This window comes from Cryptomeria japonica, chromosome 3, assembly GCF_030272615.1.
Source record: "Cryptomeria japonica chromosome 3, Sugi_1.0, whole genome shotgun sequence".
Taxonomy (NCBI): Eukaryota; Viridiplantae; Streptophyta; class Pinopsida; order Cupressales; family Cupressaceae; genus Cryptomeria; species Cryptomeria japonica.
Genome location: NC_081407.1, coordinates 630,937,572 through 630,961,363, shown reverse-complemented (window position 1 = coordinate 630,961,363; position 23,792 = coordinate 630,937,572).

The following is a 23,792-nucleotide window of genomic DNA, read 5'->3' as shown; positions in this document are numbered from 1 at the left end:
AGAGAGAGAGAGAGAGAGAGAGAGATAATAGATAATGAATAAATGACTTCATTGATTTAGATAATGAAGGTAACTTCCATGGAATTACAATTTAGTACCCTTGCAATATTTAACCATTATCGTCAACTAGGCTACCACTTTATATTTTCAACTTGATAGGATTCGATTCAACTACTCTTTTTTGGTTAATTAACTAAATTAATTAAAGTCATAAGTTATATCTATGAACTTGTCAATACATGTACTACTTTGTTGTGTTCTTTGCTAGAATCATTAGATGATTTAGTGATCGCAACTAGTAGTACTACACTAAGTTGAAGCTTGAATAAATAGTAGGTTCTCTACTCTTGGAGGAGTTAAAACAAAAAAAACCTCTAGTTTTTTTATATTCAATTTTATATTGGTATTTTCTTGTTCAAAGTTGTAACCCACAAAATCTGATTCCAATATTGATCTATAATTGATTCTTATTTTTATTAAATTTGTCACTAGTGTGATCTATTGTCCTCTTAACTTAAATCAAGCTATGTAAATTTAAAGCCTCGTAACTTTTGATAGAGAGCATATTTTTTCATGCTTCATGTGGCATTGAAAAGGTGGTTCATAAACTTCATAGATCACATGATTATTTTCTAGAATATTCCCTCGTATTTTATATTTTATTTTTTGTGATTTCATATTCTAGTCATTTACTTGGACATCTTGGCACTTGAAAATGACCGTCTTACATGAGATGAATTTGTTTGATATGTTTTATATGTATTGATTTTATTGATCTTTTAAGTTTTTATTTGAGGAGGTATCATAGGTTTCTCTATTCATCCTTTTGTGGTAAAATTAGAAAGGGATAACTATGATTATTTTGTAAAATGGTATCTTGATAAGTTTTAGGTAGTGTAATCATTTTCCTTTTATGTATGGAGTCATATCTAAACTAGAAACACTAGAAATTTTATAATCTTGGTGTAACATCATTGACCATGTAGGAGTGATTTGATCTAGTATCAAGATCATGATTCTATGTGTATTGCATTGGATATTGATTTCCCCCACACACTTTGGAATAGACTTTAGGAGATCCATGGAGACCCTCATATCTCTCCATTCCTAGAGGATCTTATTATAGATTGTTTCATTCCCTTTGTAGATGAAGATCACATACCCTTTGATGGTGATACTTAAGAGGAAATTTAATATATCACAGGTCTTGCATGTTTTGACAATTTAGAGGCTTGTCTCATTCTTCAAGTACTCATCCTATCAAGACCTAATATCCATCTTAAATGTTTTATATTATTTTAGATTATTATCACCAATTCCATAAACCCAATTGATTTAGTCTACATGGCATTAATCACCTTCTAAACTTGACCACTTGGGATTCATATCTTTTGAATATATTATGCTTGTTTGAGGAGTTTAGAATTACATATGTTAAATATTATTTTGAGGATATTGATATCCTCTTTCATGATTGGGCTAAGTTAGGAAGTAGCGAGGATTAATAGTGATAGTTAGAGTATTATCAAATTTAAGAACCCTATTTTTCACGCACACAAAAAAACATATTCATATTCATTATCATTTTAAAGCTCAATTTAAACATAAATTAAACATCTAACTTTTACAAAAAGAATTCTATAATTAAATACAACATTTAGAAATATAAATTTAAACATTCAGACTTTTATGTGTGATTAAAATGGAGAGAGAGAGAGAGGGAGAGTAAGTAATTTGAGATACAATGAGTTAGAGAGAGAATAGATAATTTGAGAGATAGAGAGTGTAACATGTGAAAGGAAGAGAGTAGGGTAATGTGTGTGTGTGTGTGAGAGAGAGAGAGGGGGTAATGTGTGTGTGTGAGAAATAGAGGGGATAATGAGAGAGAGAGAGAGTAATGACAGAGATGGTAACGTGTACGTGTGTGTGTGAGAGAGAAGGGGTGTTTATTATTGATTTTCATCTAGGGTTTATTGTTTGTTAATTTTTTAGGGTTTGTTGTTCATTTATTTTCTATGGTTTATCGTTCATTTTTTTTTATTTAGGGTTTAGTGTTCATTTTTCTGTTCAGGGTTTATTGTCTATTTTTTGTGTCTAATGTTTATTGTTCGTTTATGTTTTTTTTTTTTTTTTCCTACGATTTAAATACTATTCATGTTTTTTGCAATATTTAAAAACTAAAAACTAATTTAAACATGAAATAAAATAAAATAAAAGATGATTTTTAAACTTTAAAACATTAAAATTAAAAAATAACAATAAATTAACACTTTTTTATTAAAATAAAATAAAATAAATAAAACAGAATATAAAAATTAAAATTAAATACCTGTAAGGAGGTAAAAATGGTTTGGGGGGTCAGTTGGGGTGAAAAAAATGGGTACTCATGCTCCTCTGAAACGTCTACCTATTTTTCAAACAGTGAAAATGATGGAAAATGGTTTTAAAAAAATAAATAAATACATTTAAAAAATGGGCGCCCGTTTTTTTCAAATTGGGCACCTGATTTGAAAGAAACGGGCGCCCGTTTAGCTTCGGGCACCCGTTGCTAAATGAGCACCCATTTCTTAATGTCTCGGGCACCCAAAGCTAAACGAGTGCCCAATTTGTAAAAATCAAGCACCCATTTCTAGCAAGCTCTTTTCCCAACCCGCGGACTTCCATGGGATTGGGACCCAACTTTGTGCGTTTACCCTGATATCAACACAAAAAAGAAAAAAGTGGCACTTGTCTACAGTCTATTGATGAAGCCTTAGCGGAAGGAGGTAAAGTATATAAAAATTGTCTAGATTTTTCAAATCTCACTGTCTCCCTAGACAAACAGATTATGGATTGTAAAGACCAATTGCTTCTGATTTCACGTTCTTACAATCCGACATCAATCCTAACAAGTTATTTTGAAGGTCCAATTTTGGCAGTCATGGATCAAATATTAAAAGTTAGAATAGCAAAGGGACATTATGCTAAAGAGAGCCCAGAGCTTCAAAACTTTATAGGTCCCCGGTTAGACAACCTTCTTTGTCATAAAACAAAGTTTATAGAAAATATGCAATAGGAGGATCCGACAGAATCCCAAGCTATTGAATACTATGATTGTATCTTGAATGGGTTCAACTCCATTCTAGGCTCACTTAAGCAAGAATGTGATACTTACTTTTCATTCTTAAAGACTTTGTATGCAGACATTCTGAAATATGTATAGAGATCGGTATATATATATATATCACTTGTACATATTTATTCTTGTATTTATTCATCCGTATTTGTCATGGATGTGAAAGAGGGAGGAGTACAGAGTATGTGCAAGATCAAGGGGGGCCAAAAAGTGGCAATAGAGAAAAAATGTGTTTTCAACCTTTCCAAACACGCCAAAATCCGCTTTGACTTTTTGTTTAGGTCGGGCAAAATTTGAATTCCGATATTATCGGATATCTAATTTGTGATGTCACTATTGTGATGTCACCATTGTGATGTCACTATTGTGATATCATACTTTTCAAATCGGATATCCGATTTTATCAACATAAAAAATATAGTTTAGTAAAATGGCCATAACTTTTGCGTTTCTTATCGAAATTTTGATTTTTTACAAGCGTTGGAAAGGTAATTCATAGACCTATCAAATGGATGGGATAGTTTGATGATATTATAGACAAAAAAATAAATTATAATCATTTAAAGTTAGTCCTTCAATTTTAAAACTTTAAATACTCACAAATTTTGCATACAAAGTCTCATTTTTTTTCCTGTCACCTCCTTTATCTATCACTTGTCTATCTATACTTATATAATATATTTTATATATCTCTTTCATCTCTACTTATGTCACTTATTTTAGCATTCCATGTAGATAAATAAATTCCCAAGTTACATGCGTCTCTGCATATATCTCCATCATTCTATTCATATCTCTTCCTCTCCCACTCAATCATTGTCACTCCTTATTTCTATATTTCTCTCTAATAATCTCTCTTCTCTTTATTTATCTCCCTCCTTTACCTTATCCTGCCTATACTTATATATTACTTGTCTCTATCACCTCCTTTCTCTCCCTATCTTGTCCCCTCTCTCTATATCCCTATAGATCTATCTTCATGTATATTTATATTTCATTATCTCTAAATCTCACTTATTCAATCCATCTCTCCCTCCATTTGTCTTACTCTCTCTATCATGTTCTATCCATATCTATCTCTATCTCTATCTTCACATCTCTATCTCTTTCCCTATCAATATCTCTTTTTATATGTTCCTCTATCATTTTATATATTCCTCTATACATGATTAATCTACTTCTCTGTCTCTTCCTCTATCGCCCTCTTAAAGTATCTTTCCCCTTCTCTACTTTTATCTCTTTATTTAATCGATCTTTATATATCTTTTGCTCTCTCCCCAAATCCTTCTCTATAGTGCCTTTATACATCTCTATATCTTCCTCTTTTTCTCTCTCCCTCTCTATCTATCCCTATCTATAATCTCTATCTCTCTTTCTCACTCTCTTGCACTATCTATATATCTCTATCTATTGATATTTCTCTTCCTTTATATCTCTCTATCTCTTCCTTTTTCTTATCTCTCTCTTTACCCCTCTCTATCCATTTTCTCCATCTCTTCATATATTCATCTTTGTCTTTACCTCTCTCTTTCTCTATATCTATTCACCTCCCTCTCCCTTTATCTTCAGCTTTTATCTCTATCTTCCTCTCTCCTTTTCAATATCTAGATATGTCTACCTCTTTCTATCCATCTTTGTCCTTTAGTTTTTCTCCCTCTCATTTCATACTCCTTAATATCTATATCTCTATTTATGTCCTTCTACTTTATTTCTTTTCCCTCTCTTTAGTTCTTCATCTCTCTTCACCTTTATATCTCTCCTTATTTGAAAATTAGTATATATGGTCTCCTAAGGGGTTATATTGTGTCCTAAGGGGTCATAGAACATCATATGACCCCTTAGGACACAATATGACCCCTAATGACACCATATGGTCTCCTAAGGGGTCATAAAACACCATATGACCCCTTAAGACACAATAAGACCCCTAATGACACCATATGGTGTCCTAAGGGTTCATAAGACACCATACAACCCCTAATGACACAATGTGTCATCCTAAAGGGTCATATTGTGTCCTAAGGGGTCATAGGACACCATATGACACCATATAGTGTCCCAAGGGGTCATATGGTGTCTTAAGGGGTCAAAGATTGTCATATGACAAATTAGGACACAACACGACCCATGACGACACCTAAGTGGTCAAATAGTGTCATAAGGGGTCATAGGACACCATATGACCCCTTATAACACCATACAATCCCTTATGACACCATATGGTGTCCTAAGGGGTCATATAACACCATATGACCCCTTATAACACAAGAAGACCCATAACGACATGATATGGTGTCCTTAGGGGTCATATGGTGTCTCCTGACACTATATGACCCCATAGGACACAATATGACCCATAACGACACGATATGGTGTCCTTAGGGGTCATATGGTGTCTCTTGACACTATATGACCCCTTAGGACACAATATGACCCCTGACGATACCTAAGGGGTCATATGGTGTCCTAAGGGGTTATATGATATCCTAGGAACCTTTAGGACATAATATGACCCCTTAGCACACCATACAACCCCTAATGACACCATATGGTGTCCTAAGGGGTTGTAGGACACCATATGGCCCATTAGGACACAATATGACCCCTAACAACACCTAAGGGGTCATACTATGTCCTAAGGGGTCATAGGACACCATATGACCCCTAACGACACTATATGGTGCCTTAAGGGGTCATATTGTGTCCTAAGGGTTCATAGGAGACCATATGACCTATAACGACACAAAATGACACCTAACGATACCTAAGGGGTCATATGGTGTTCTAAGGGGTCATATGACACCATATGACCCCTTAGCACACCATACAACCCCTAATGACACCATATGGTGTCTTGGGGTGTCATAGAACACCATATGACCCCTTAGGAAAACATATGATGCATACTGATACTATATGGTCTCGTAAGGGGTCATAGGACACCATATGACCCCTTAGGAGACCATATGACCCATAACAACATAATATGGTGTCCTAGAGGGTCATAGAGCACCATATGACCCCTTAGAACACCATACAACCCATAACGACATCATCTAGTGTCTTAAGGGGTCATAAGACACAATATTACCCCTTAGGACATAATATGACCCCTAATGACATTATATAGTGTCCCAATGGGTCATAGGACACCATATGACCCCTTAGGACACCATACAACATCATACCACCCTTTACGACACCATATAATGTCCTAAGGGGTCATATGGTATCCTAAGGGGTCATATAACATCATATGACCCCTTAAAACACAAGAAGACCCATAACGACACGATATGGTGTCCTAAGGGGTCATATGGTGTCGTGAGACACCATAGGACCCTTTAGGAAACAATATGACCCATAACGATACTACTTAAGGGGTCATATTGTGTCCTAAGGGGTTATATGATGTCCTAGGAACCTTTAGGACACAATATGACCCCTTAGCATACCATACAACCCCTAATGACATGATATGGTGTCTTAAGGGGTCGCCAGACACCATATAACCCATTAGGACACAATATGACCCCTAACAACACCTAAGGGGTCATATCATATCCTAATGGGTCATATAACACCATATGACCCCTTATAACATAATAATACCCATAACAACATGATATGGTGTCCTAAGGGGTCATATGGTGTCAGGAGACACCATATGACACCTTATAAAATAATATGACCCCTAACGATACCAAAGGGGTCATATGGTGTCTTAAGGGGTTATATGATGTCCTAGGAACCTTTAGGACACAATATGACCCCTTAGCACACCATACAACCCCTAATGACACCATATGGTGTCCTAAAGGGTCGTAGGACACCATATGACCCATTAGGATACAATATGACCCCTAACAACACTTAAGTGGTCATATTGTGTCGTAAGGGGTCATAGGACACCATATGACCCCTAACAACACTATATGGTGTCTTAAGGGGTCATATTGTGTCCTAAGGGGTCATAGGACACCATATGACCCCTAATGACACACAATGACACCTAACAATACCTAAGGGGTCATATGGTGTTGTAAGGGGTCATAGGACACCATTTGACCCCTTAGCACACCATATGACCCCTAATGACACCATATGGTGTCCTAAGGAGTCATATGGTGTCCTAAGGGATCATAGAATACAATATGACCCCTTAGGGTACCATACGATGCATAATGACACTATATGGTGTTCTAAGGGGTCATCGGACACCATATGACTGCTTAGAGGACCATACAACCCATAACAACATAATATGGTGTCTTAGAGGGTCGTAGAACACCATATGACCCCTTAGAACACCATACAACCCATAACGACACCATGTGGTGTCTTAAGGGGTCATAGGTCACCATTTGACCCCTTAGCACACCATATGACCCCTAATGACACCATATGGCATCCTAAGGAGTCATATGGTGTCCTAAGGGGTCATATAACACCATATGACCCCTTAGGACACCATACGATGCATAATGACACTATATGATGTCCTAAGGGGTCATAAGACACCATATGACCTCTTAAAGGACTATACAACCCATAACAACATAATATGGTGTCTTAAAAGGTAATAGAACACCATATGACCCCTTAGAACACCATACGACCCATAACGACACCATATGGTGTCTTAAGGGGTCAAAAGACATAATATTACCCCTTAGGACATAATATGACCCCTAATAACGTCATATAGTGTCCTAAGGGGTCATAGGACACCATATGACCCCTTAGGACATCATACGACCCCTTGCGACACCATACCACCTTTTATGACACCATATGGTTTCCTAAGGGATCATATGGTATCCTAATGGGTCATATAACACCATATGACCCCTTAGAACACAAGAAGACCCATAACCACATGATATGGTGTTCTAAGGAGTCATATGGTGTCATGAGACACCATATGACTCCTTAGGACACAATATGACCCCTAACGATACCTAACAGGTCATATGGTTTCCTAAAGGGTTATATGATGTCCTAGGAACCTTTAGAACACAATATGACCCCTTAGTACACCATACAACCCCTAAAGACACCATACGGTGTCCTAAGGGGTTGTAGGAAACCATATAACCTGTTAGGACATAATATGACCCCTAACAACACCTAAGAGGTCATATTATGTCCTAAGGGGTCATAGGACACCATATGACCCCTAAAGACACTATATGGTGTACTAAGGGGTCATATTATGTGCTAAGGAGTATAGGACACCATATGACCCCTTAGCACTCTATACAACCCCTAAAGACACCATATGGTGTCCTAAGGGATCATATGGTGTCCTAAGGGGTCATATAACACCATATGACCCCTTAGGACACCATACAATGCATAATGACACCATATGGCGTCCTAAGGGGTCATAGGACACTATATGACTCCTTTGGAGACCATACGACCCATAACAACATAATATGATGTCCTAGAGGGTCATAGAACACCATATGACCCCTTACAACACCATACGACCCATAACAACACCATCTAGTGTCCTAAGGGGTCATAAGACACAATATGACCCCTTAGGACATAATATGACCCCTAACGAAGTTATATAGTGTCCTAAGGGGTCATACAAAACCATATAACCTCATAGAACACCACGTGACCCCTTAGAACACCATATGACCCTTTAAGACACCATATGGTGTCCTAAAGCATCATATGGTATCCTAAGGGGTCATATAAAACTATATTACCCCTTAGAACACCATATGACCCCTTAGAACACAAGAAGACCCTTAACGATGTGATATGACATCCTAAGGGGTCATATGGTGTCATGAGACACCATATGACCCCTCAAGACACAATATGACCCCTAACAATATCTAAGGGGTCATATGGTGTCCTGAGAGGTTATATTATGTCCTAGGAATCTTTAGGACACAATATGACCCCTTAGCACACCATACAATCCCAAACGACACCATATGGTGTCCTAAGGGGTCATAGGACACTATTTGACCTGTAAGGACACAATATGACCCCTAACACTACCTAAGGGGTCATATTGTGTCCTAAGGGTTCATAGGACATCATATGACCCCTAACGACACAAAATTATGTATAACGATACCTAAGGGGTCATATAGTATTATAAAGGGTCATAGGACACCATATGACCCCTTAGCACACCATATGACCCTTAATGACACCATATGGTGTCCTAAGGGGTCATAGAACACCATATGACCCCTTAAGAAACTATATGACGCATAATGAAACCATATGGTGTCCTAAGGGGTCATAGGACACCATATGACCCCTTAGGAGACCATACAACCCATAACAACATAAAAATGGTGTCCTAAGGGGTCATAGAATACCATATGACCCCTTAGAACACCATACAACCCATAACAACACCATGTGGTGTCCTAAGGGGTCATAAGACATAATATGACCCCTAACGATGTCATATAGTGTCCTAAGGGGTCATAGGACACCGTATGATTGCTTAGGACACAATACAACCCCTTAGGACATAAAATAAACCCTAATGACACCTAAGGGGTCATAGGACACCATACAACACATAACAACACCAAATGGTATCCGAAGGGGTCATATGGTGTCGAAAGGTGTCATAGGACACCATACGACCCATAGCACCATATAGTCTCCAAGCATATGGTGTCCTAAGGGGTCATACGACACCATATGACCCATTAGGACACAATAAGACCCTTGATGACACCTAATGGGTCATATAGTGTCCTAAGGGTTCATAGGACACCATATGACCCCTTAGGACACCATACGACTCCTTGCGACACCATATGGTGTCCCAAGGTATCATATGGCATCCTAAGGGGTCATATAATTTCCTAAGGGGTCATATGGTGTCCTAAGGGGTTATAGAACACCATATGACCCCTTAGGAAACCATAAGACCCATAACGACACCATATGATGTCCTAAGGGGTCATATGGTGTCCTAGAGGGTCTTAGGACACCATATGACCTCTTAGGACATAATACGAGCCCTAACAAAACCTAATGGATTAAATGGTGTCTAAGGGGTCATACGATGTCTTGTGACCCCTTAGGACACAATATGACCCCTTAGCACACCATAAAACCCCCAATGACACCACATGACCCATCCGGACACAATATGAACCCTAACAATACCTAAGGGGTCATATGGTGTCCTAAGGGGTCATAGGATACCATATGACACCTTAACACACCATACGACCCCTAATGACACCATATGGTGTCCTAAAGGCTCATAGAACACCATATGACCCCTTAGGACACCATAAGAATTATAACAACATATGGTGTCCTAAGGTGTCATATGGTGTCCTAAAGGTTCATGAAACACCATATGACCCTTTAGGACACCATATTCTCTCTCACATTATTTCTTTTCCTCAATTACCCTTGATCACCTCTCTCCTCCTATGGGTTTATAGATACTTCCCTCTCCCCCTATACCCACCCCCTAATTACTCTATATGTCTCTCTTCACCTATGTCCCCATCTTTCTTCTCTCTTTGTTGATACTTTCCCCTCTCCCCCTTTCCTCCTACCCCCTAATAATCTCAAACTCTCCCTCTCATTCTCTCTTCACCCCAATCACCCCCTCCCTCTCTCTCTTTGCCTTCCACCTAATTACCTATAGCTCTCTCTCTCACATTGTCTCTTCCCCCAATTAATCTCTCCTTCTCACCTCTCTCCCCCTCTCCTTTTTTTGATACTTCCCTACATCCCTCCTTGTCCCCTCTAAATTTTGTTGCTAGAGATGAGAAGGAAATGTAGAGAGACTAGTCTGGATCTTAGGGAAGAGAGAGTGACATAGAGGAGGAAATTATGAAGAAGTAGAAATATAAGCACCTTGTAGAGCTTGAGAGATTTAATGAGGTATTCATTGATAGTTAGAGATATAGGTCTAGAGAGAGATGTATAAATATGGACAAAAGAGAGGGAGGAAGAAACAAATAGGTGGAGTGATAGGTTTAGGAGAGAGAGGTGGAGAAAGGAACAAACATAGATAACATGGTTTATCAAAATTTATCAAATTCAATAAAATTCATAAATTTTCTATTATTAATTAATTACTTATTTAGTTTATTTTGAGATGATTGTTACAAAAATTCATGCAATAGGGAAATCAAATGAAAAAGTCATGAGTTTTTTATGTTTTAAAAATGAAGGATGAATTTAAATAAATTATAATTAATTTTTAAAACAAATAATTGAAAATATACCTATTCCATACCATAGAGCTCTTAATTACCTTTCCAACGCTTGTAAAAAATCAAAATTTTGATGTAAAATGCAAAAGTTATGCCCAATTTACTAAAATATATTTTTTAATTTTTTCAAAAATTGGATATCCGACTTTATCCAATAAAATCGAATATCCGATTTTATCAGATATCCGATTTTAAAACATAAATTTTTACCTCCATAATTTGGTTCGGGTTTGCTTCGGGATTTGGCTTGGAAGTGACAAGCCTGGAAAGTCAACTGAAAAAACGTGTTTTTCAGTATTCCTTGATTTTCCAGACTTTACACTGGTGGATGATGACTTTTTTTATAGCCAAAATTGATAAAACGAAAAGGGTTTTTTAAGGACATTCTCATATTTCCAACAATATAAGGCTTGTCTTATTTTGACTTTAATAAATAATTATTATTTATTTTCTAATTGAATTCTGACAAAAGTCCTAATTGATAGATTGAATGAAAAATACTCATAACTTTCAAACCACATAACATTTTTTGAATCTGAAACATGCGTCACATCCTATGCTTCATCTACTATAGGGAAAAAAAAAAGAGAATTTCATAAGGTTTTGACCAAGTTAAGGTGGTCAAACGTAGGAGTTTTTGAATTTCTAAAAAGTTGTAGTAAAAAATTCATAAACAATTATTTACTTTAATAAAAAATTATAAAAAAATATGTGTCACATCCGGACATGAGTCTAATACTTATATTATAAATCTTATAAAAAAATATTATGATTTGATTGTGATTATGGTGATCAGACATACACCTACTTCTTATCTTTTTCCTGAAATTTTGTACCACTGCATTGAAATTTGAAATTTTCATCAAAAAGGATTTTTTTTTTCAAAAAATAACTAGTAGCTATATATATCTTGTCTTCTCTTTTCATTCTTTTATGAAATGATGGATTCCAACTAGGGTTATAAACACCATTAAACCAATAGCTCTGATACCACTTGTAAGGAAATTTCCAACCAACTTTATGACAATTTCAATATAACCCATCATAGATTTCAATCAAATAAACACATAGAAGCCATATGCAAAGAATAGACAACATACCCATGAAAAAGTGACATAAGATATATCCTAGGAAAACCCTCATGAGGGAAAAACCAACCTCCAAAAGAATCATCCACCATGTATTATCAACAATGCATCTATTACAATACAATTATGGAAAACCTTCTAAAACCCAGTCATAACCAAGCACTCCATGTGACCAAGCATGAATCCAAACATCCCATGCCATGCTTCCTCCTTCAAAAATGCTAACCTGGGTAACCCAAACAACTACCCTTGTGATTTCTTTTATAAACACAAGCTCCCACAAAACCACCAAGTTGTATTACATCAAAACCATATTCCCAAAACCATGTGATAATAAAATATAATATTTTTCCTACCTACCCTTCACCCACATTTAATATTAGGTACTTCATCACAATTAAATTACCCAATATTAAATAAATACAATATAATAATACCAGTGTGTCAATACAACTCGTCAAGTGGTTACAAGAATATTCCAAGGGAATCTCTACATGTTGCACATCCATCTAGGTGCTCCTAGGTGCAACAATACAATATGATATTACAATATAATTCCATGTCCACCTCATAGGATAATAAAATAATACAACAAAGAAACATTATTATGCAAGGTGTACAACACTATTTTCCCAACATTCCTACCTTCACATCAAACATCATGACTACCTCTACACAAAATGTTATACCTACAAGTGTTAGTCATGGGGGAAATACCTTTTCTTTCATTTTTCCTACCATGAGTGTTCCCCTTGTTACCCAGTCATATTCACCACCTATAAATGTTAGTCAAGGGGGTAACTCCTTCAATAACAATTCCTTTATTCCTCCTATGAATCTTCCATGTGTTACCCAATCTTCTCCATTACTTACTTATCATAGTGTCCCACCTCCTTATTCCCAATCTCTTCCTTCATTCAAGAATATTAATCCACCATCTCAATCCAACATGTCTAATTTCAAACCTTCTACCGAAGCTACAATCAATAGTCTAGTCCAAACAATGTCTTCATTACAACAACAAATAGCTTCTATGAATCAATTCAAGTATAATTTGCCCACATTTGATGTAGAAAGCCCATTATCCAATGACATTGTTAGGGACGTCCCTCCTAAACATATAGAAGTGCCTCAATTGGAACTTTATAATGGAAAAGGTTATCCCTTAACTCATGTTAAAATATTTCAAACTTTGTGTAGTGAGTTTTCTCATTATCAGAGATTGTTAGCAAAATTGTTTACCAGAACATTAACGGATAGAGCTTTGCAATGGTATATTCTTATTTGCCTCCTTATTCTATTACTTCTTTTCAACAACAAGCTAATGCTTTTATTCAACAATTTTATAATAATATCGGTCCTCAAGTTACTTTGATTGATTTGATGCATTATAAACAAGGATTTAAAGAAAAAGTGACTGATTTTATTAGTAGATATAAGCATTTGTATTCTCTGATTTCTTTTCTTGTACCTAATCAAGGCATTCAAAATATTTTTATTGCTAATTTACAAAAATATATTAGGGATAAACTTCTCTTAATTGAGTTTACATATTTTCCATAGTTGTGTGCAGTACTCCACAATTATCAATTGATTGTGAGTCAATTGGAACAATTATCTCCTTCCATGGCTCCAAGTGATAAGGGTGATAGTTCTCAACAACCATTTGCAAAGTTCAAACCAAACAAAGGATTCATAAAATTCAATGACAATAGCACTCAAGTAGTAGCCACTATAGGTGTGCCTCCTTTGTCTAAATTCTTTAATAGATAAAAAGAGTTTACTCTTTTAAATGAATCTTTGCATAGCATTATGTCTCAATTAATACAGAGGAATGTGTTAAAACTTCTCGAAATCAAACCAATTGACCCATCCAAGACAACTTCACCTTACTTTGATGCTAATTTTTTTTGTCGATATCATCGCCACCTTGGTCATGATACTAAAAAGGGTTTCATTACGAATTAAGATTCAAGAATTGATTGCTAACAATACTATATCTGTGGCAAGTGTGAATAATAAAGGAAACAAATCCATAGCTCCTCCTAATCAGAACCTTCAAAATTTTACTGATCCTTTACCATCCCATTCTACTAATTTGATTGAGACTAATCATCCTGCTTACTCTCCCAATGATGTGACCCTTAAATCTAATAATGTGGTGAACCTTGTAGATCAACAAGAACCTCCTAAGGATTTGAGCATAACATTTGATCATAGTGAGACCATTAAGATACCTGATGGCCCATTATACATAAGTGAAAAAATCAAAGTTATACCTTCTAGAGCAATGCTTATTAATCCTACTTGTATGGTTAATGTGATAATTGAATAATTTCATTTTACTTAAAAATTGCATCAAGTTATATATGATGATACTGATGTGATAGTTAAATTTTTTGATGGGTTCTCTTGTCCTTCTATTGGTTCTATGACACTTTCTATTGATGTTGGTACTAAATGTTTAGATGTTCAATTTTCTATCATTCCTACATATGATCAATTTCATGTGAAGTTGGGAGGATCTCTTCCATGAAAGCGATCGCTTCTATTGTTCATAAGTGTTTGAAATTTCCTCAAAATGGTGAAATCATAACTATTAATCATAGCATATTTCAACCTACACTAAGGCGTGGAGATGTTTGTCTTGATTATTTTTTGTCTGAACAATTCAAGCTTCCTCAACCTAGAAGTGATGCTCTCTTTAGATCATATATCAAAATTGGAAAAATAAAATGATTTTTTCATTGAATAAACCTAGAAATCCAACACTTAGCATTCCTCTTGGTTATCATATACCCTTTCTTGAGGATAAGATTATTCTTCCTCCTCAGAAAAGAAATAATCTTCTTCCCAAAGAGGCACCTATTCCTTGTCCTAAAGAGAAGAGTATCCTTTCTCCTAAGAAAAGAGATATTATTCTTCCTAAATAAAAAACTATTCCTTCTCCTATGGATGAGCCCACTATTCCTCCTAAACAAAAATATATTCCTCCTAAGTCTAGACCTACCACTCCTCCTCATGATGGACCTGATCTCCTTTCTACACCTCCCATTCCTCCTTTATATGGTATGGTTCCTCCTCCTTCATTTTATAGAGAGAAGCAACCAGCCTCTCCTATTCTCCAACATAAAAGACCTCAACCCATTCACCCTTCCCTAAAAGAAGAGACAAAACCTATACCTAATGAGCCTAACCCTTCTCAACCTTTAGTCAAAACTAGATGAAACCATTGTGTGAGAGAACACCAATAGAGACATCATACTAGAGCTCGTTAAGTTGCTTCCCAAATTGTTTCTTCTCTTAAAATATGAAAAATTGACATGATTCCATTTTCTCCTAAACAAGATGGTCAACCTAATTCTCGAGGACAAAAAATGCTTAAGACGAATGATGTTTCAATTTATATTCCTATTAGAGCTCCTATTCTTATTAATCTTGATGAAGAAATAGGTGAGACTGTTCTTAATGATGAAAATATTTGTCCTAATATTTCTAATGATGAATATGAATATGTTGATGTTGACAATGACTTATTTGCAAAAGTTTCAAAAGCATTAATCCTAGATCCTAGTAATGAACAAAGTGACTCATCATTAGAGCATGGTCCCTGTTTGGAACTTGCAGTAGCCCCATCTATTGTACTCGATGTGGCTCCTCTTGCATGCTATCCACCTACCCAAAATAATGATCAGAAAGATCAAGGGGTGGATGACGTCTTTATTAGCTTCATTAGCACCATAGAGTCTCTCTCCCTCTCTTCTCTTTCTTATTTGTGACATTCTTCTATTTTTTCTCCTTATTCTTCTATTTGTAGTCCCTAGTGTTTTCTACTTGAGGATGATGCAAAGTATTGAGATCTCCTTTGGTCTCTTCCATGTTGACTCAAAAGACACATGTGTTCCCCTCTTCCATGGTGGTTTCCTTTCTTTGGGGGATGAGGATGATTCTATGCACATATATATATACATGATATACATGAGTTATCATAAAAAGCATATTGACTCCAAAGTTAGGTGAAACCACCTCGTGCTTTGTGTTTTGTGTTCAGTATCCTTTGATTTATCCTCTCTTGGGAGTTAAATTATTGTGATAACATGCTTGTCTTCTTTGGGAGTATCCTACCTTAAATAACTTGCTCCCGATAAGGCATACACAATTGCTTTAACGTGGGGGCATACACTCCGCTCATGATTCTCTCTTTTGATACTTTACGTTACTTAGCAAAATTTGTCTTTTCTTTATAATTTCTAGTATTCTTTTCATGACTCATAGTAAGAGAACCTTACTAGTTGCAGTTATATTTCTCTCTTTCTCTCTCATGATTTACCTTTTACCTTATCATTGAAGTTGTAAGATCTTAAAGTCCATTGGGGGCTTGGTGAATCTTTCCTCCTTCACATGGTGAAATTCTTTCAAACTAAATTTCTTGTAGTGTACCAACAGTATTTGCATAAGCTCATACTCCGCTAAAGTGGTTGCTAAATGTAACGTCCTAAAATTTCATTCGTTGCAATTTTCAACTGCATTTGGGTCTTCGCCTTAGTGTTTGTGCCCCTCAACCTGATCAAAGATGTGAATATGCTCATGCACACCAAAAAAACCTTGCAGTTCAACAATGAACTCAGGGGCCACCTTGATCCCACCCCAAAATAGTGAAGGACTAGGGCATGGTGCCCTAGGACCCCTTAATTGGGGCCTATCTTGATCCCCTCCTTTGGATCTAACTCAAATAAAAATAGGAAAATACCTCCTATGTTGGCTCAAGTCAAAAAATTAATCAGTTAATCCTACTAGGAAGTATATATGAGTGATTTCCCCTCTCATTTGACATCTGACAAAAATAATCAACAAGCATCAAGGAGTCAAGAGATCAAGAATTCAAGAATTCAAAAGCAATTGAGCATTTTCAGTCTTCCTTCAAGCTTTGGAGCAACAATAGAGTTAAGATTTCAAGCATTGAAGAAGAGATCATCATTATACTTCATGAAATCATAATTCCATGTGGAGGCAAGAAATAATTCACAAGGAGGTATAAGCATTTCATTTTCAAGCAATTCAACATCCCCTCAAAGAGGAGGATTTCTATTTTCAGTCATTATAATTACATTATTTCAAACACTTGGTTAATTCCAAAATGAGGGTTTGACCTAAAGGCAAACCTCTATTCCCAACACATTTCACTTTCTTTCTATGTGCAGGAAACAGGTGCACAATTGTACTTCTGGAATTTAGCTTTATTTCAAGAGACGAAAAAACCCTTTTCGACACATGAAACATTTGCAGGACTGATTGGAGATAGGAAGAATGAAGATCCAAACCCTATTGGACATGTGATGGTATAATCTTTGTGATTTCATTTGATTTGCATTGTCTTAGGTAATCTTCATATGTTATGGTGGATCTTTGTTGCTATTAGGCTAGGGTTTTGTGGTTGAATTCATTTAGTCTTTCATCATTATTGTTATCCATTTTCACCATATACATTTTGGCACGCCTGATGGGACCCTTGTCCCTTTTGCATTTAACATCTTTTGTTGCAGATTTTGTTTTGAAGTTGCAGATCTGACATTTCTGAGAACATTTTGATATTTTCGCATCTGCGCACTTTCGGATCACATTTTTGATTTTCTGTCACATCTGTGACATCTGAAACCGCATCTGCGTCTTTGACAATATTTAATTTTTTTGTAGATTTTAGGAAACGTGTCTATATTAGGGAAACGGGTCTACGTTTAGGAGCCACGTCTGTCTCAGATCTAGGTGTGTCTGTGTGTTCTCGCAGCGTCTGTGTCTATGACAACTGTGTTTTTGTTTGGTTGTTGCATTTTTGGTTTCATTGATTCAGTTTTTTGTCATTTGGATTTTAGATCTGGTTTATTTTGAGCTAACATTTTCAAATCTAGCTAATGAAATTGGTGCAGCTTGTCTTGAAAGCAAAATCATTTTGTTGAAGGCCCCTATTTCACAAAGTCTTTTGGATTTAAAATTTACCTAACTTGTGTGCTTCTAGGAAGGGGTGATTATTTCAAACAATCCAAACTACTAATAGATCTTTGTTGTCAGACCTTGGCAAGGGTTTTTGATATTTATTGTGTGCCTTGTTTTCATAGATTAGCAAACACTTCAATTGGTGCACTAAAATTGAACCATTGTCTTTTGTGTCTTGAGCAATAGGCTCTTTTTGTTTAATCTTTAGAGGGCCTATCTCCCCATGTGGTCAGTAGGACTACTAGTGAGGAGAGAACAACCCAAGTGGTAGCAAAAGAAAAGCCATCTTCTTCCAAACCACTATAAATAATAGTATCCATGGTGAAAACTATGGATAACGTGTGCTGATTAGTTCATACAGACAATATGTCTCCCCATAAACATGTTTGATCAAATTTATTTGATCATTTGTAGGGCGTAACCCCTACCGGCTAGGAGCCTTCTATATTTACAAAGCTGAAAGTGCCGCATGTATGACCACATGAGTGGATTCCCTTACTAGCATGTTTTTGTTTTAGAAGCCAAAATCCGTCTAGTTGTTGGGGCAGGAGGTCAGACCTCTGGTAGCGGCCCACACACATACAGTTCTTAGTAGAGATACAAAGTTCACAACAAGGAGTTTTCATGGGGACTGATGCTTGGTTGCCCCGAGAAGTGAGTGCCGAGGGTGGAGCCAGTGGGGTCAAGCATCTAAGTATCTGCTCTGAATAGCATAGCCTTGAGGGAAACTCCATGTGGGATCAACAACTATTATCTTGGCCAGCCATAAGAATTGTGCTTGACTTATTTTGAACAATCAAACATTCAAGACCAAACATCAAAACATTGTCTTTTGTGTCTTCAAGTGTATGCAAAACAATTTTACATCAAACAACAGACTTGTCTTCAAGTCAGTTTGGAGTCTAAACACTTGCAAACATTGAGTCCTCATCAACACTATGTCCTTTTGTCATGAAAAACAGTCAAACATTCAGATTTGGTCACAAGAAACAACTTCACATATTGGAAAAATTACACAAAGTTTGTAGAAATGCGTCTGTGTCTGACAGACCCACATCTGTGTCTTTTGAGCAACATTGCAGCATCTCAGAAATGCATCTGTGTCTGACAGAATAGCGTCTGTGTCCTTTAAGTGCATCTGTGAAGTACACAGGAACGTCTGTGTTCAAGATTGAAAACTTTCATAATTCAACAAACAAGAACAGTCAGTTTCAAACTTATTGAGCTTCCTAGGTTATCTCTTTGGGGTTTTCATCTAGAATTCAACCTGTCTTTGGGTCTTACAAAGTCCATCATTGCTTTACATCTTGCATTACATTCACATTTGTCTAAACTTGAGTTGAAAGGTCACTTGCTTGTCCTCATCTTGCTTTGTCAACACACTACATACAACAACACTTTGCTGAGTGGTCCCTCATCAAGGTCTATCACCTTTGGGTCTCATTTGGTCTTACTTAGAGTCAAGGTAAACTTACCTCATCATGAAAAACTATCCTCTCTTTGGAAGTCACACCTACTCTACTACATACATACTTGGTCTTACACTTTGGACATTACAAGTAAACCTCATATTCATTTACATTCCATCCAACTCTTGGTCTTCCATACTCTTTTCCATTTTCATCTAGTCACACACATCTTGGTCAATACCTAGTTCATGGTTGAAACCCATTCCCAAAAATCTAGGAGAGAATTTAAAGAGGCTTAAGAGTCCACAAACATGAGTTCCTATGAGTATGACAATGATATCATTTTCAATTCTGATCATACTACATTACCTGACATGGATGCTTATAGAAACATTCCAAATGTTGAGCACATAGACACTACAAACAACAATGATACACACAATGACAATATGGACAACTTTTTCATACATTTAGTAGAAGTGGAAGACACCATTATGAATCCCCATTTCAATCGATTGGTTGAGGAAATAATGAGAAGAGATAGACAATACTTTCTACAAGTGATGGCACAAAGTGGAACCAAGATCCCTCATGATTTTGATATGTCTCAAATAATGGAAAATCGACCTTTGCAACAACCTCACCTCAACATGGATCAAAGAAGGCCTAATAGTGGAGGCAATAGAGGACCACATATGGTGCTTGAATCACCATCATCTTTGTTTCAAAAACCCGAGGTCCCATACACACATGGTCAAGCATATGATACTCACCTTCGTAGACCATTATGGAAGTCTTATGAAGAAAAATATGCTCAATCACATACAAATGCTAAGGACCAACCACCAAAGCAATTGGATATTCAAAGGCATGCTCAAAATTTGAACACAAGGAAACCTCACGTCAAATTTGGGGGCAACACATTAGAACAAACTCATGACATGCCCATAGAGTATGGTATACAGGGACAAAGCAGATATTTCATTCCTCATCATGACTCTATACCAAGTGGTCCTTATACACAGCATCATTATAGACCTCCTCCATATGAACATGTGTATGATTAATATCATCCATATATGCAACATGCTCCTCCTCCACTTGGTGGTTTAGGCATGGGGTATGGTCCAAGAAGTCGGTCTCCACCTAAGAACAATTTGGAACAACAAATTAAGGACTTACAAAAGAAAATGGAGGACATAAATACACCGAAGCCAACTTACACAATGAGAGACATATGTCCTTATCCATTTGACAAGAGCATTCCAATGCCTCCTTTTCCTACACACTTTGTGACACCTAAGTTTGATAAGTATAGAGGAAAACGAGATCCTAAGGCACACATAAGATAGTTTTTCACAACTTGCATTGAGGTAGCAGCAGAAGAGACATATTTGATGAGATTATTCCCACAGAGCTTAGGTGATCAAGCTATGGAATGGTTCTCCCAACTCCCACCTGGAATTAAGTCATGGGGTGACAATCCTCATCAGAATCATCAGTGACTCCCTCATCAACAAGATAAGAAGATTTGTCTTTATTCTTCTTAAATCTGTATCTCTAATATTCAAGGTTAGGCTTGTATGTTCTTCTAGCTTCTTCTCTCAATCTTGCATGTCTATCAGGGCATCTTGAAGCCATATGACCAATGTTATTATAGTTAAAACATTTAAAGGGTGCTTTACCTACATACTTACTTCCAACTGGACCTTTAGGCATTTTCCTTGCAAATAGTGCTTCTAGTTCTTCAAGTTCTTCATTTTCTCTCTCGCTTTCTTCAAGTTCTCTTGCATAAAAGGCTTTGCAATTAGATTTGTCAAATGATGATGTAGATGATGTTGATGCCTTAAAAGCTAAATCTGTCTTTATAGTAGCAACCTGACCAAATTCCTCAATTTCAAAAGCTGAAAGTTTTCCAATCAATGTGTCCCTAGTTACTGATGTATTAGGCATTGTTCTTAACTCATTTATAGTAGTAACTTTCATTTTGTATGCCGGTGGCAATCCTCTTAAATCTTTTGAAACAATTTCATTTTCACTTAAGGTTCCTCCACAACATTTAATACCCAAAACAATTTCATTTACTCTTTCCATAAAAGAAGAAATCCTTTCATCTTCTTCCATTTTCAGATTTTCATACCTGACCCAGAAGCTTTCAAGTTTTTCAATTTTGACTGTGGAATCTCCTTCATTCAATGTTTCCAAATGGTCCCAAATAGCTTTAGCTATAGATCTATTAGATAATCCCATGATTTTCTGATCTGATAATGCACTCAAAAATTCTTCCCTTGCTTTGTAATCATTTTCCTCATCTTTAGCCAAGTTAGGTGGATTAGGTTGACTTTGAGTAGGAGCAGTATAGCCATTCTTTGTAACATCCCAGATGTACTTTCCAATGCAATTCAGATGTGTCTCCATCCTGATCTTCCATATGCCATAGTTGGTTCCATCAAGTTTATGACTATCCTTCCTAAAATAGTTATAAGACATTGGATCTCCTCAAGCTGTTAAACTTCTGCAAAAAGAGGACTAGGCTTTGATACCAATTGTTAGGTCCTAGAGACAACTGAGGGGGGGGGTGAATCAGTTGTCAAATAAATTCAAACCAAAAACAACTTAACCAACCTTAATGCTTAATACCGGTAAACCAAACTTTATGTCGGTAGACAATTTATCAGTTAATTGCAATACCGGTAAATATTAATGCATGAAACAGAAAGACAGTATCATCCACAACACATAACACCAATATTTGCACGTGGAAACCCTGTAAGGGGAAAAACCATGGTGGGAAACCTTACCCACAATTAGATGATACTACTGCAAATAGTATGTGTATACAAATGGGGTCTGCACATGCAGAAAGGCCAACACCTAGAGCTCAGTACTCAAACACAAATAGGAGTCACACTGACTACAATTGGATGGTTAAATCCAATAATGATGTACTACTCAAAATAGCATCTTCATATGCTGGATTCAGTACCGGTTTAGTTCCGATATGTCTTCACAAAAGCCTTCCTTCACCTTCAAATGATGTTTGCATGTATAGCTCTACTTATTTTTGCATATACCTTATTACAATTCCTTTTCACATTTGCATATCGATCTTACAAATAAGATCATACATATATACCAAATCCTAAGACCAATTGAGTAGGTCGACTCTACAAAAGATATTACAATAAAAAAATTTACAAGTCAAATAATAACCTATGCAATATCTAATTCAACGTGTTGGCTTAATGCATTTATAACAATATTAAATCATCTCCATAGCAGGTCGTGCTGATCTGAAATAGATAAGCCTGCCGGTGCTTATCCTAGACCTATTTGCCGATAACAACAAATATGCAAACACAAATATATGAATGAACAAATCTCCAAGACAAAGTGTCCAAAGGATGTCTTTGACATAACCAAGTATTTTCCATGTCATTCCAAGTTCCAGTGAACAATATATACTGCCGGTGTACCAGATACCAGTGACTATGCATAAGTCACTTGCTTGTCGGTGAACATTGCTAATTCTCCAAGTGCTAGAGTTGATAATTGTTAATAAGTGTTGACATCAATGAAAAACCATATCAACATATCCAAAATACCAACAGATTGGGAGCGGTACAGGTCAACCGATATGAAGAGATGTGGTGAACCGATGTCAGGGTTTCACTAAGTGTGACTACTGATTGGTAGTCTCAGCTCTAGGGTTTCTGGTTTGGCAATCTAGCTTGTACGATGCAACTGGTGATATTCTGTGATGAGTTAGCTAAGAAATAAGGATGAGATCAAGATGCCACATCGGTTTTATGTACGTGAAGGATTTCCTTGAGGATCTTGCATGTGAAGATCGATTGCATTAAATGTCTACCTCGGGAATAAACATTCTTCTTAGAGGTATGAGAAGAAAGCGTGATGGGTTATTGATTTCTATGTGCAGTGAAGAATGGACAAT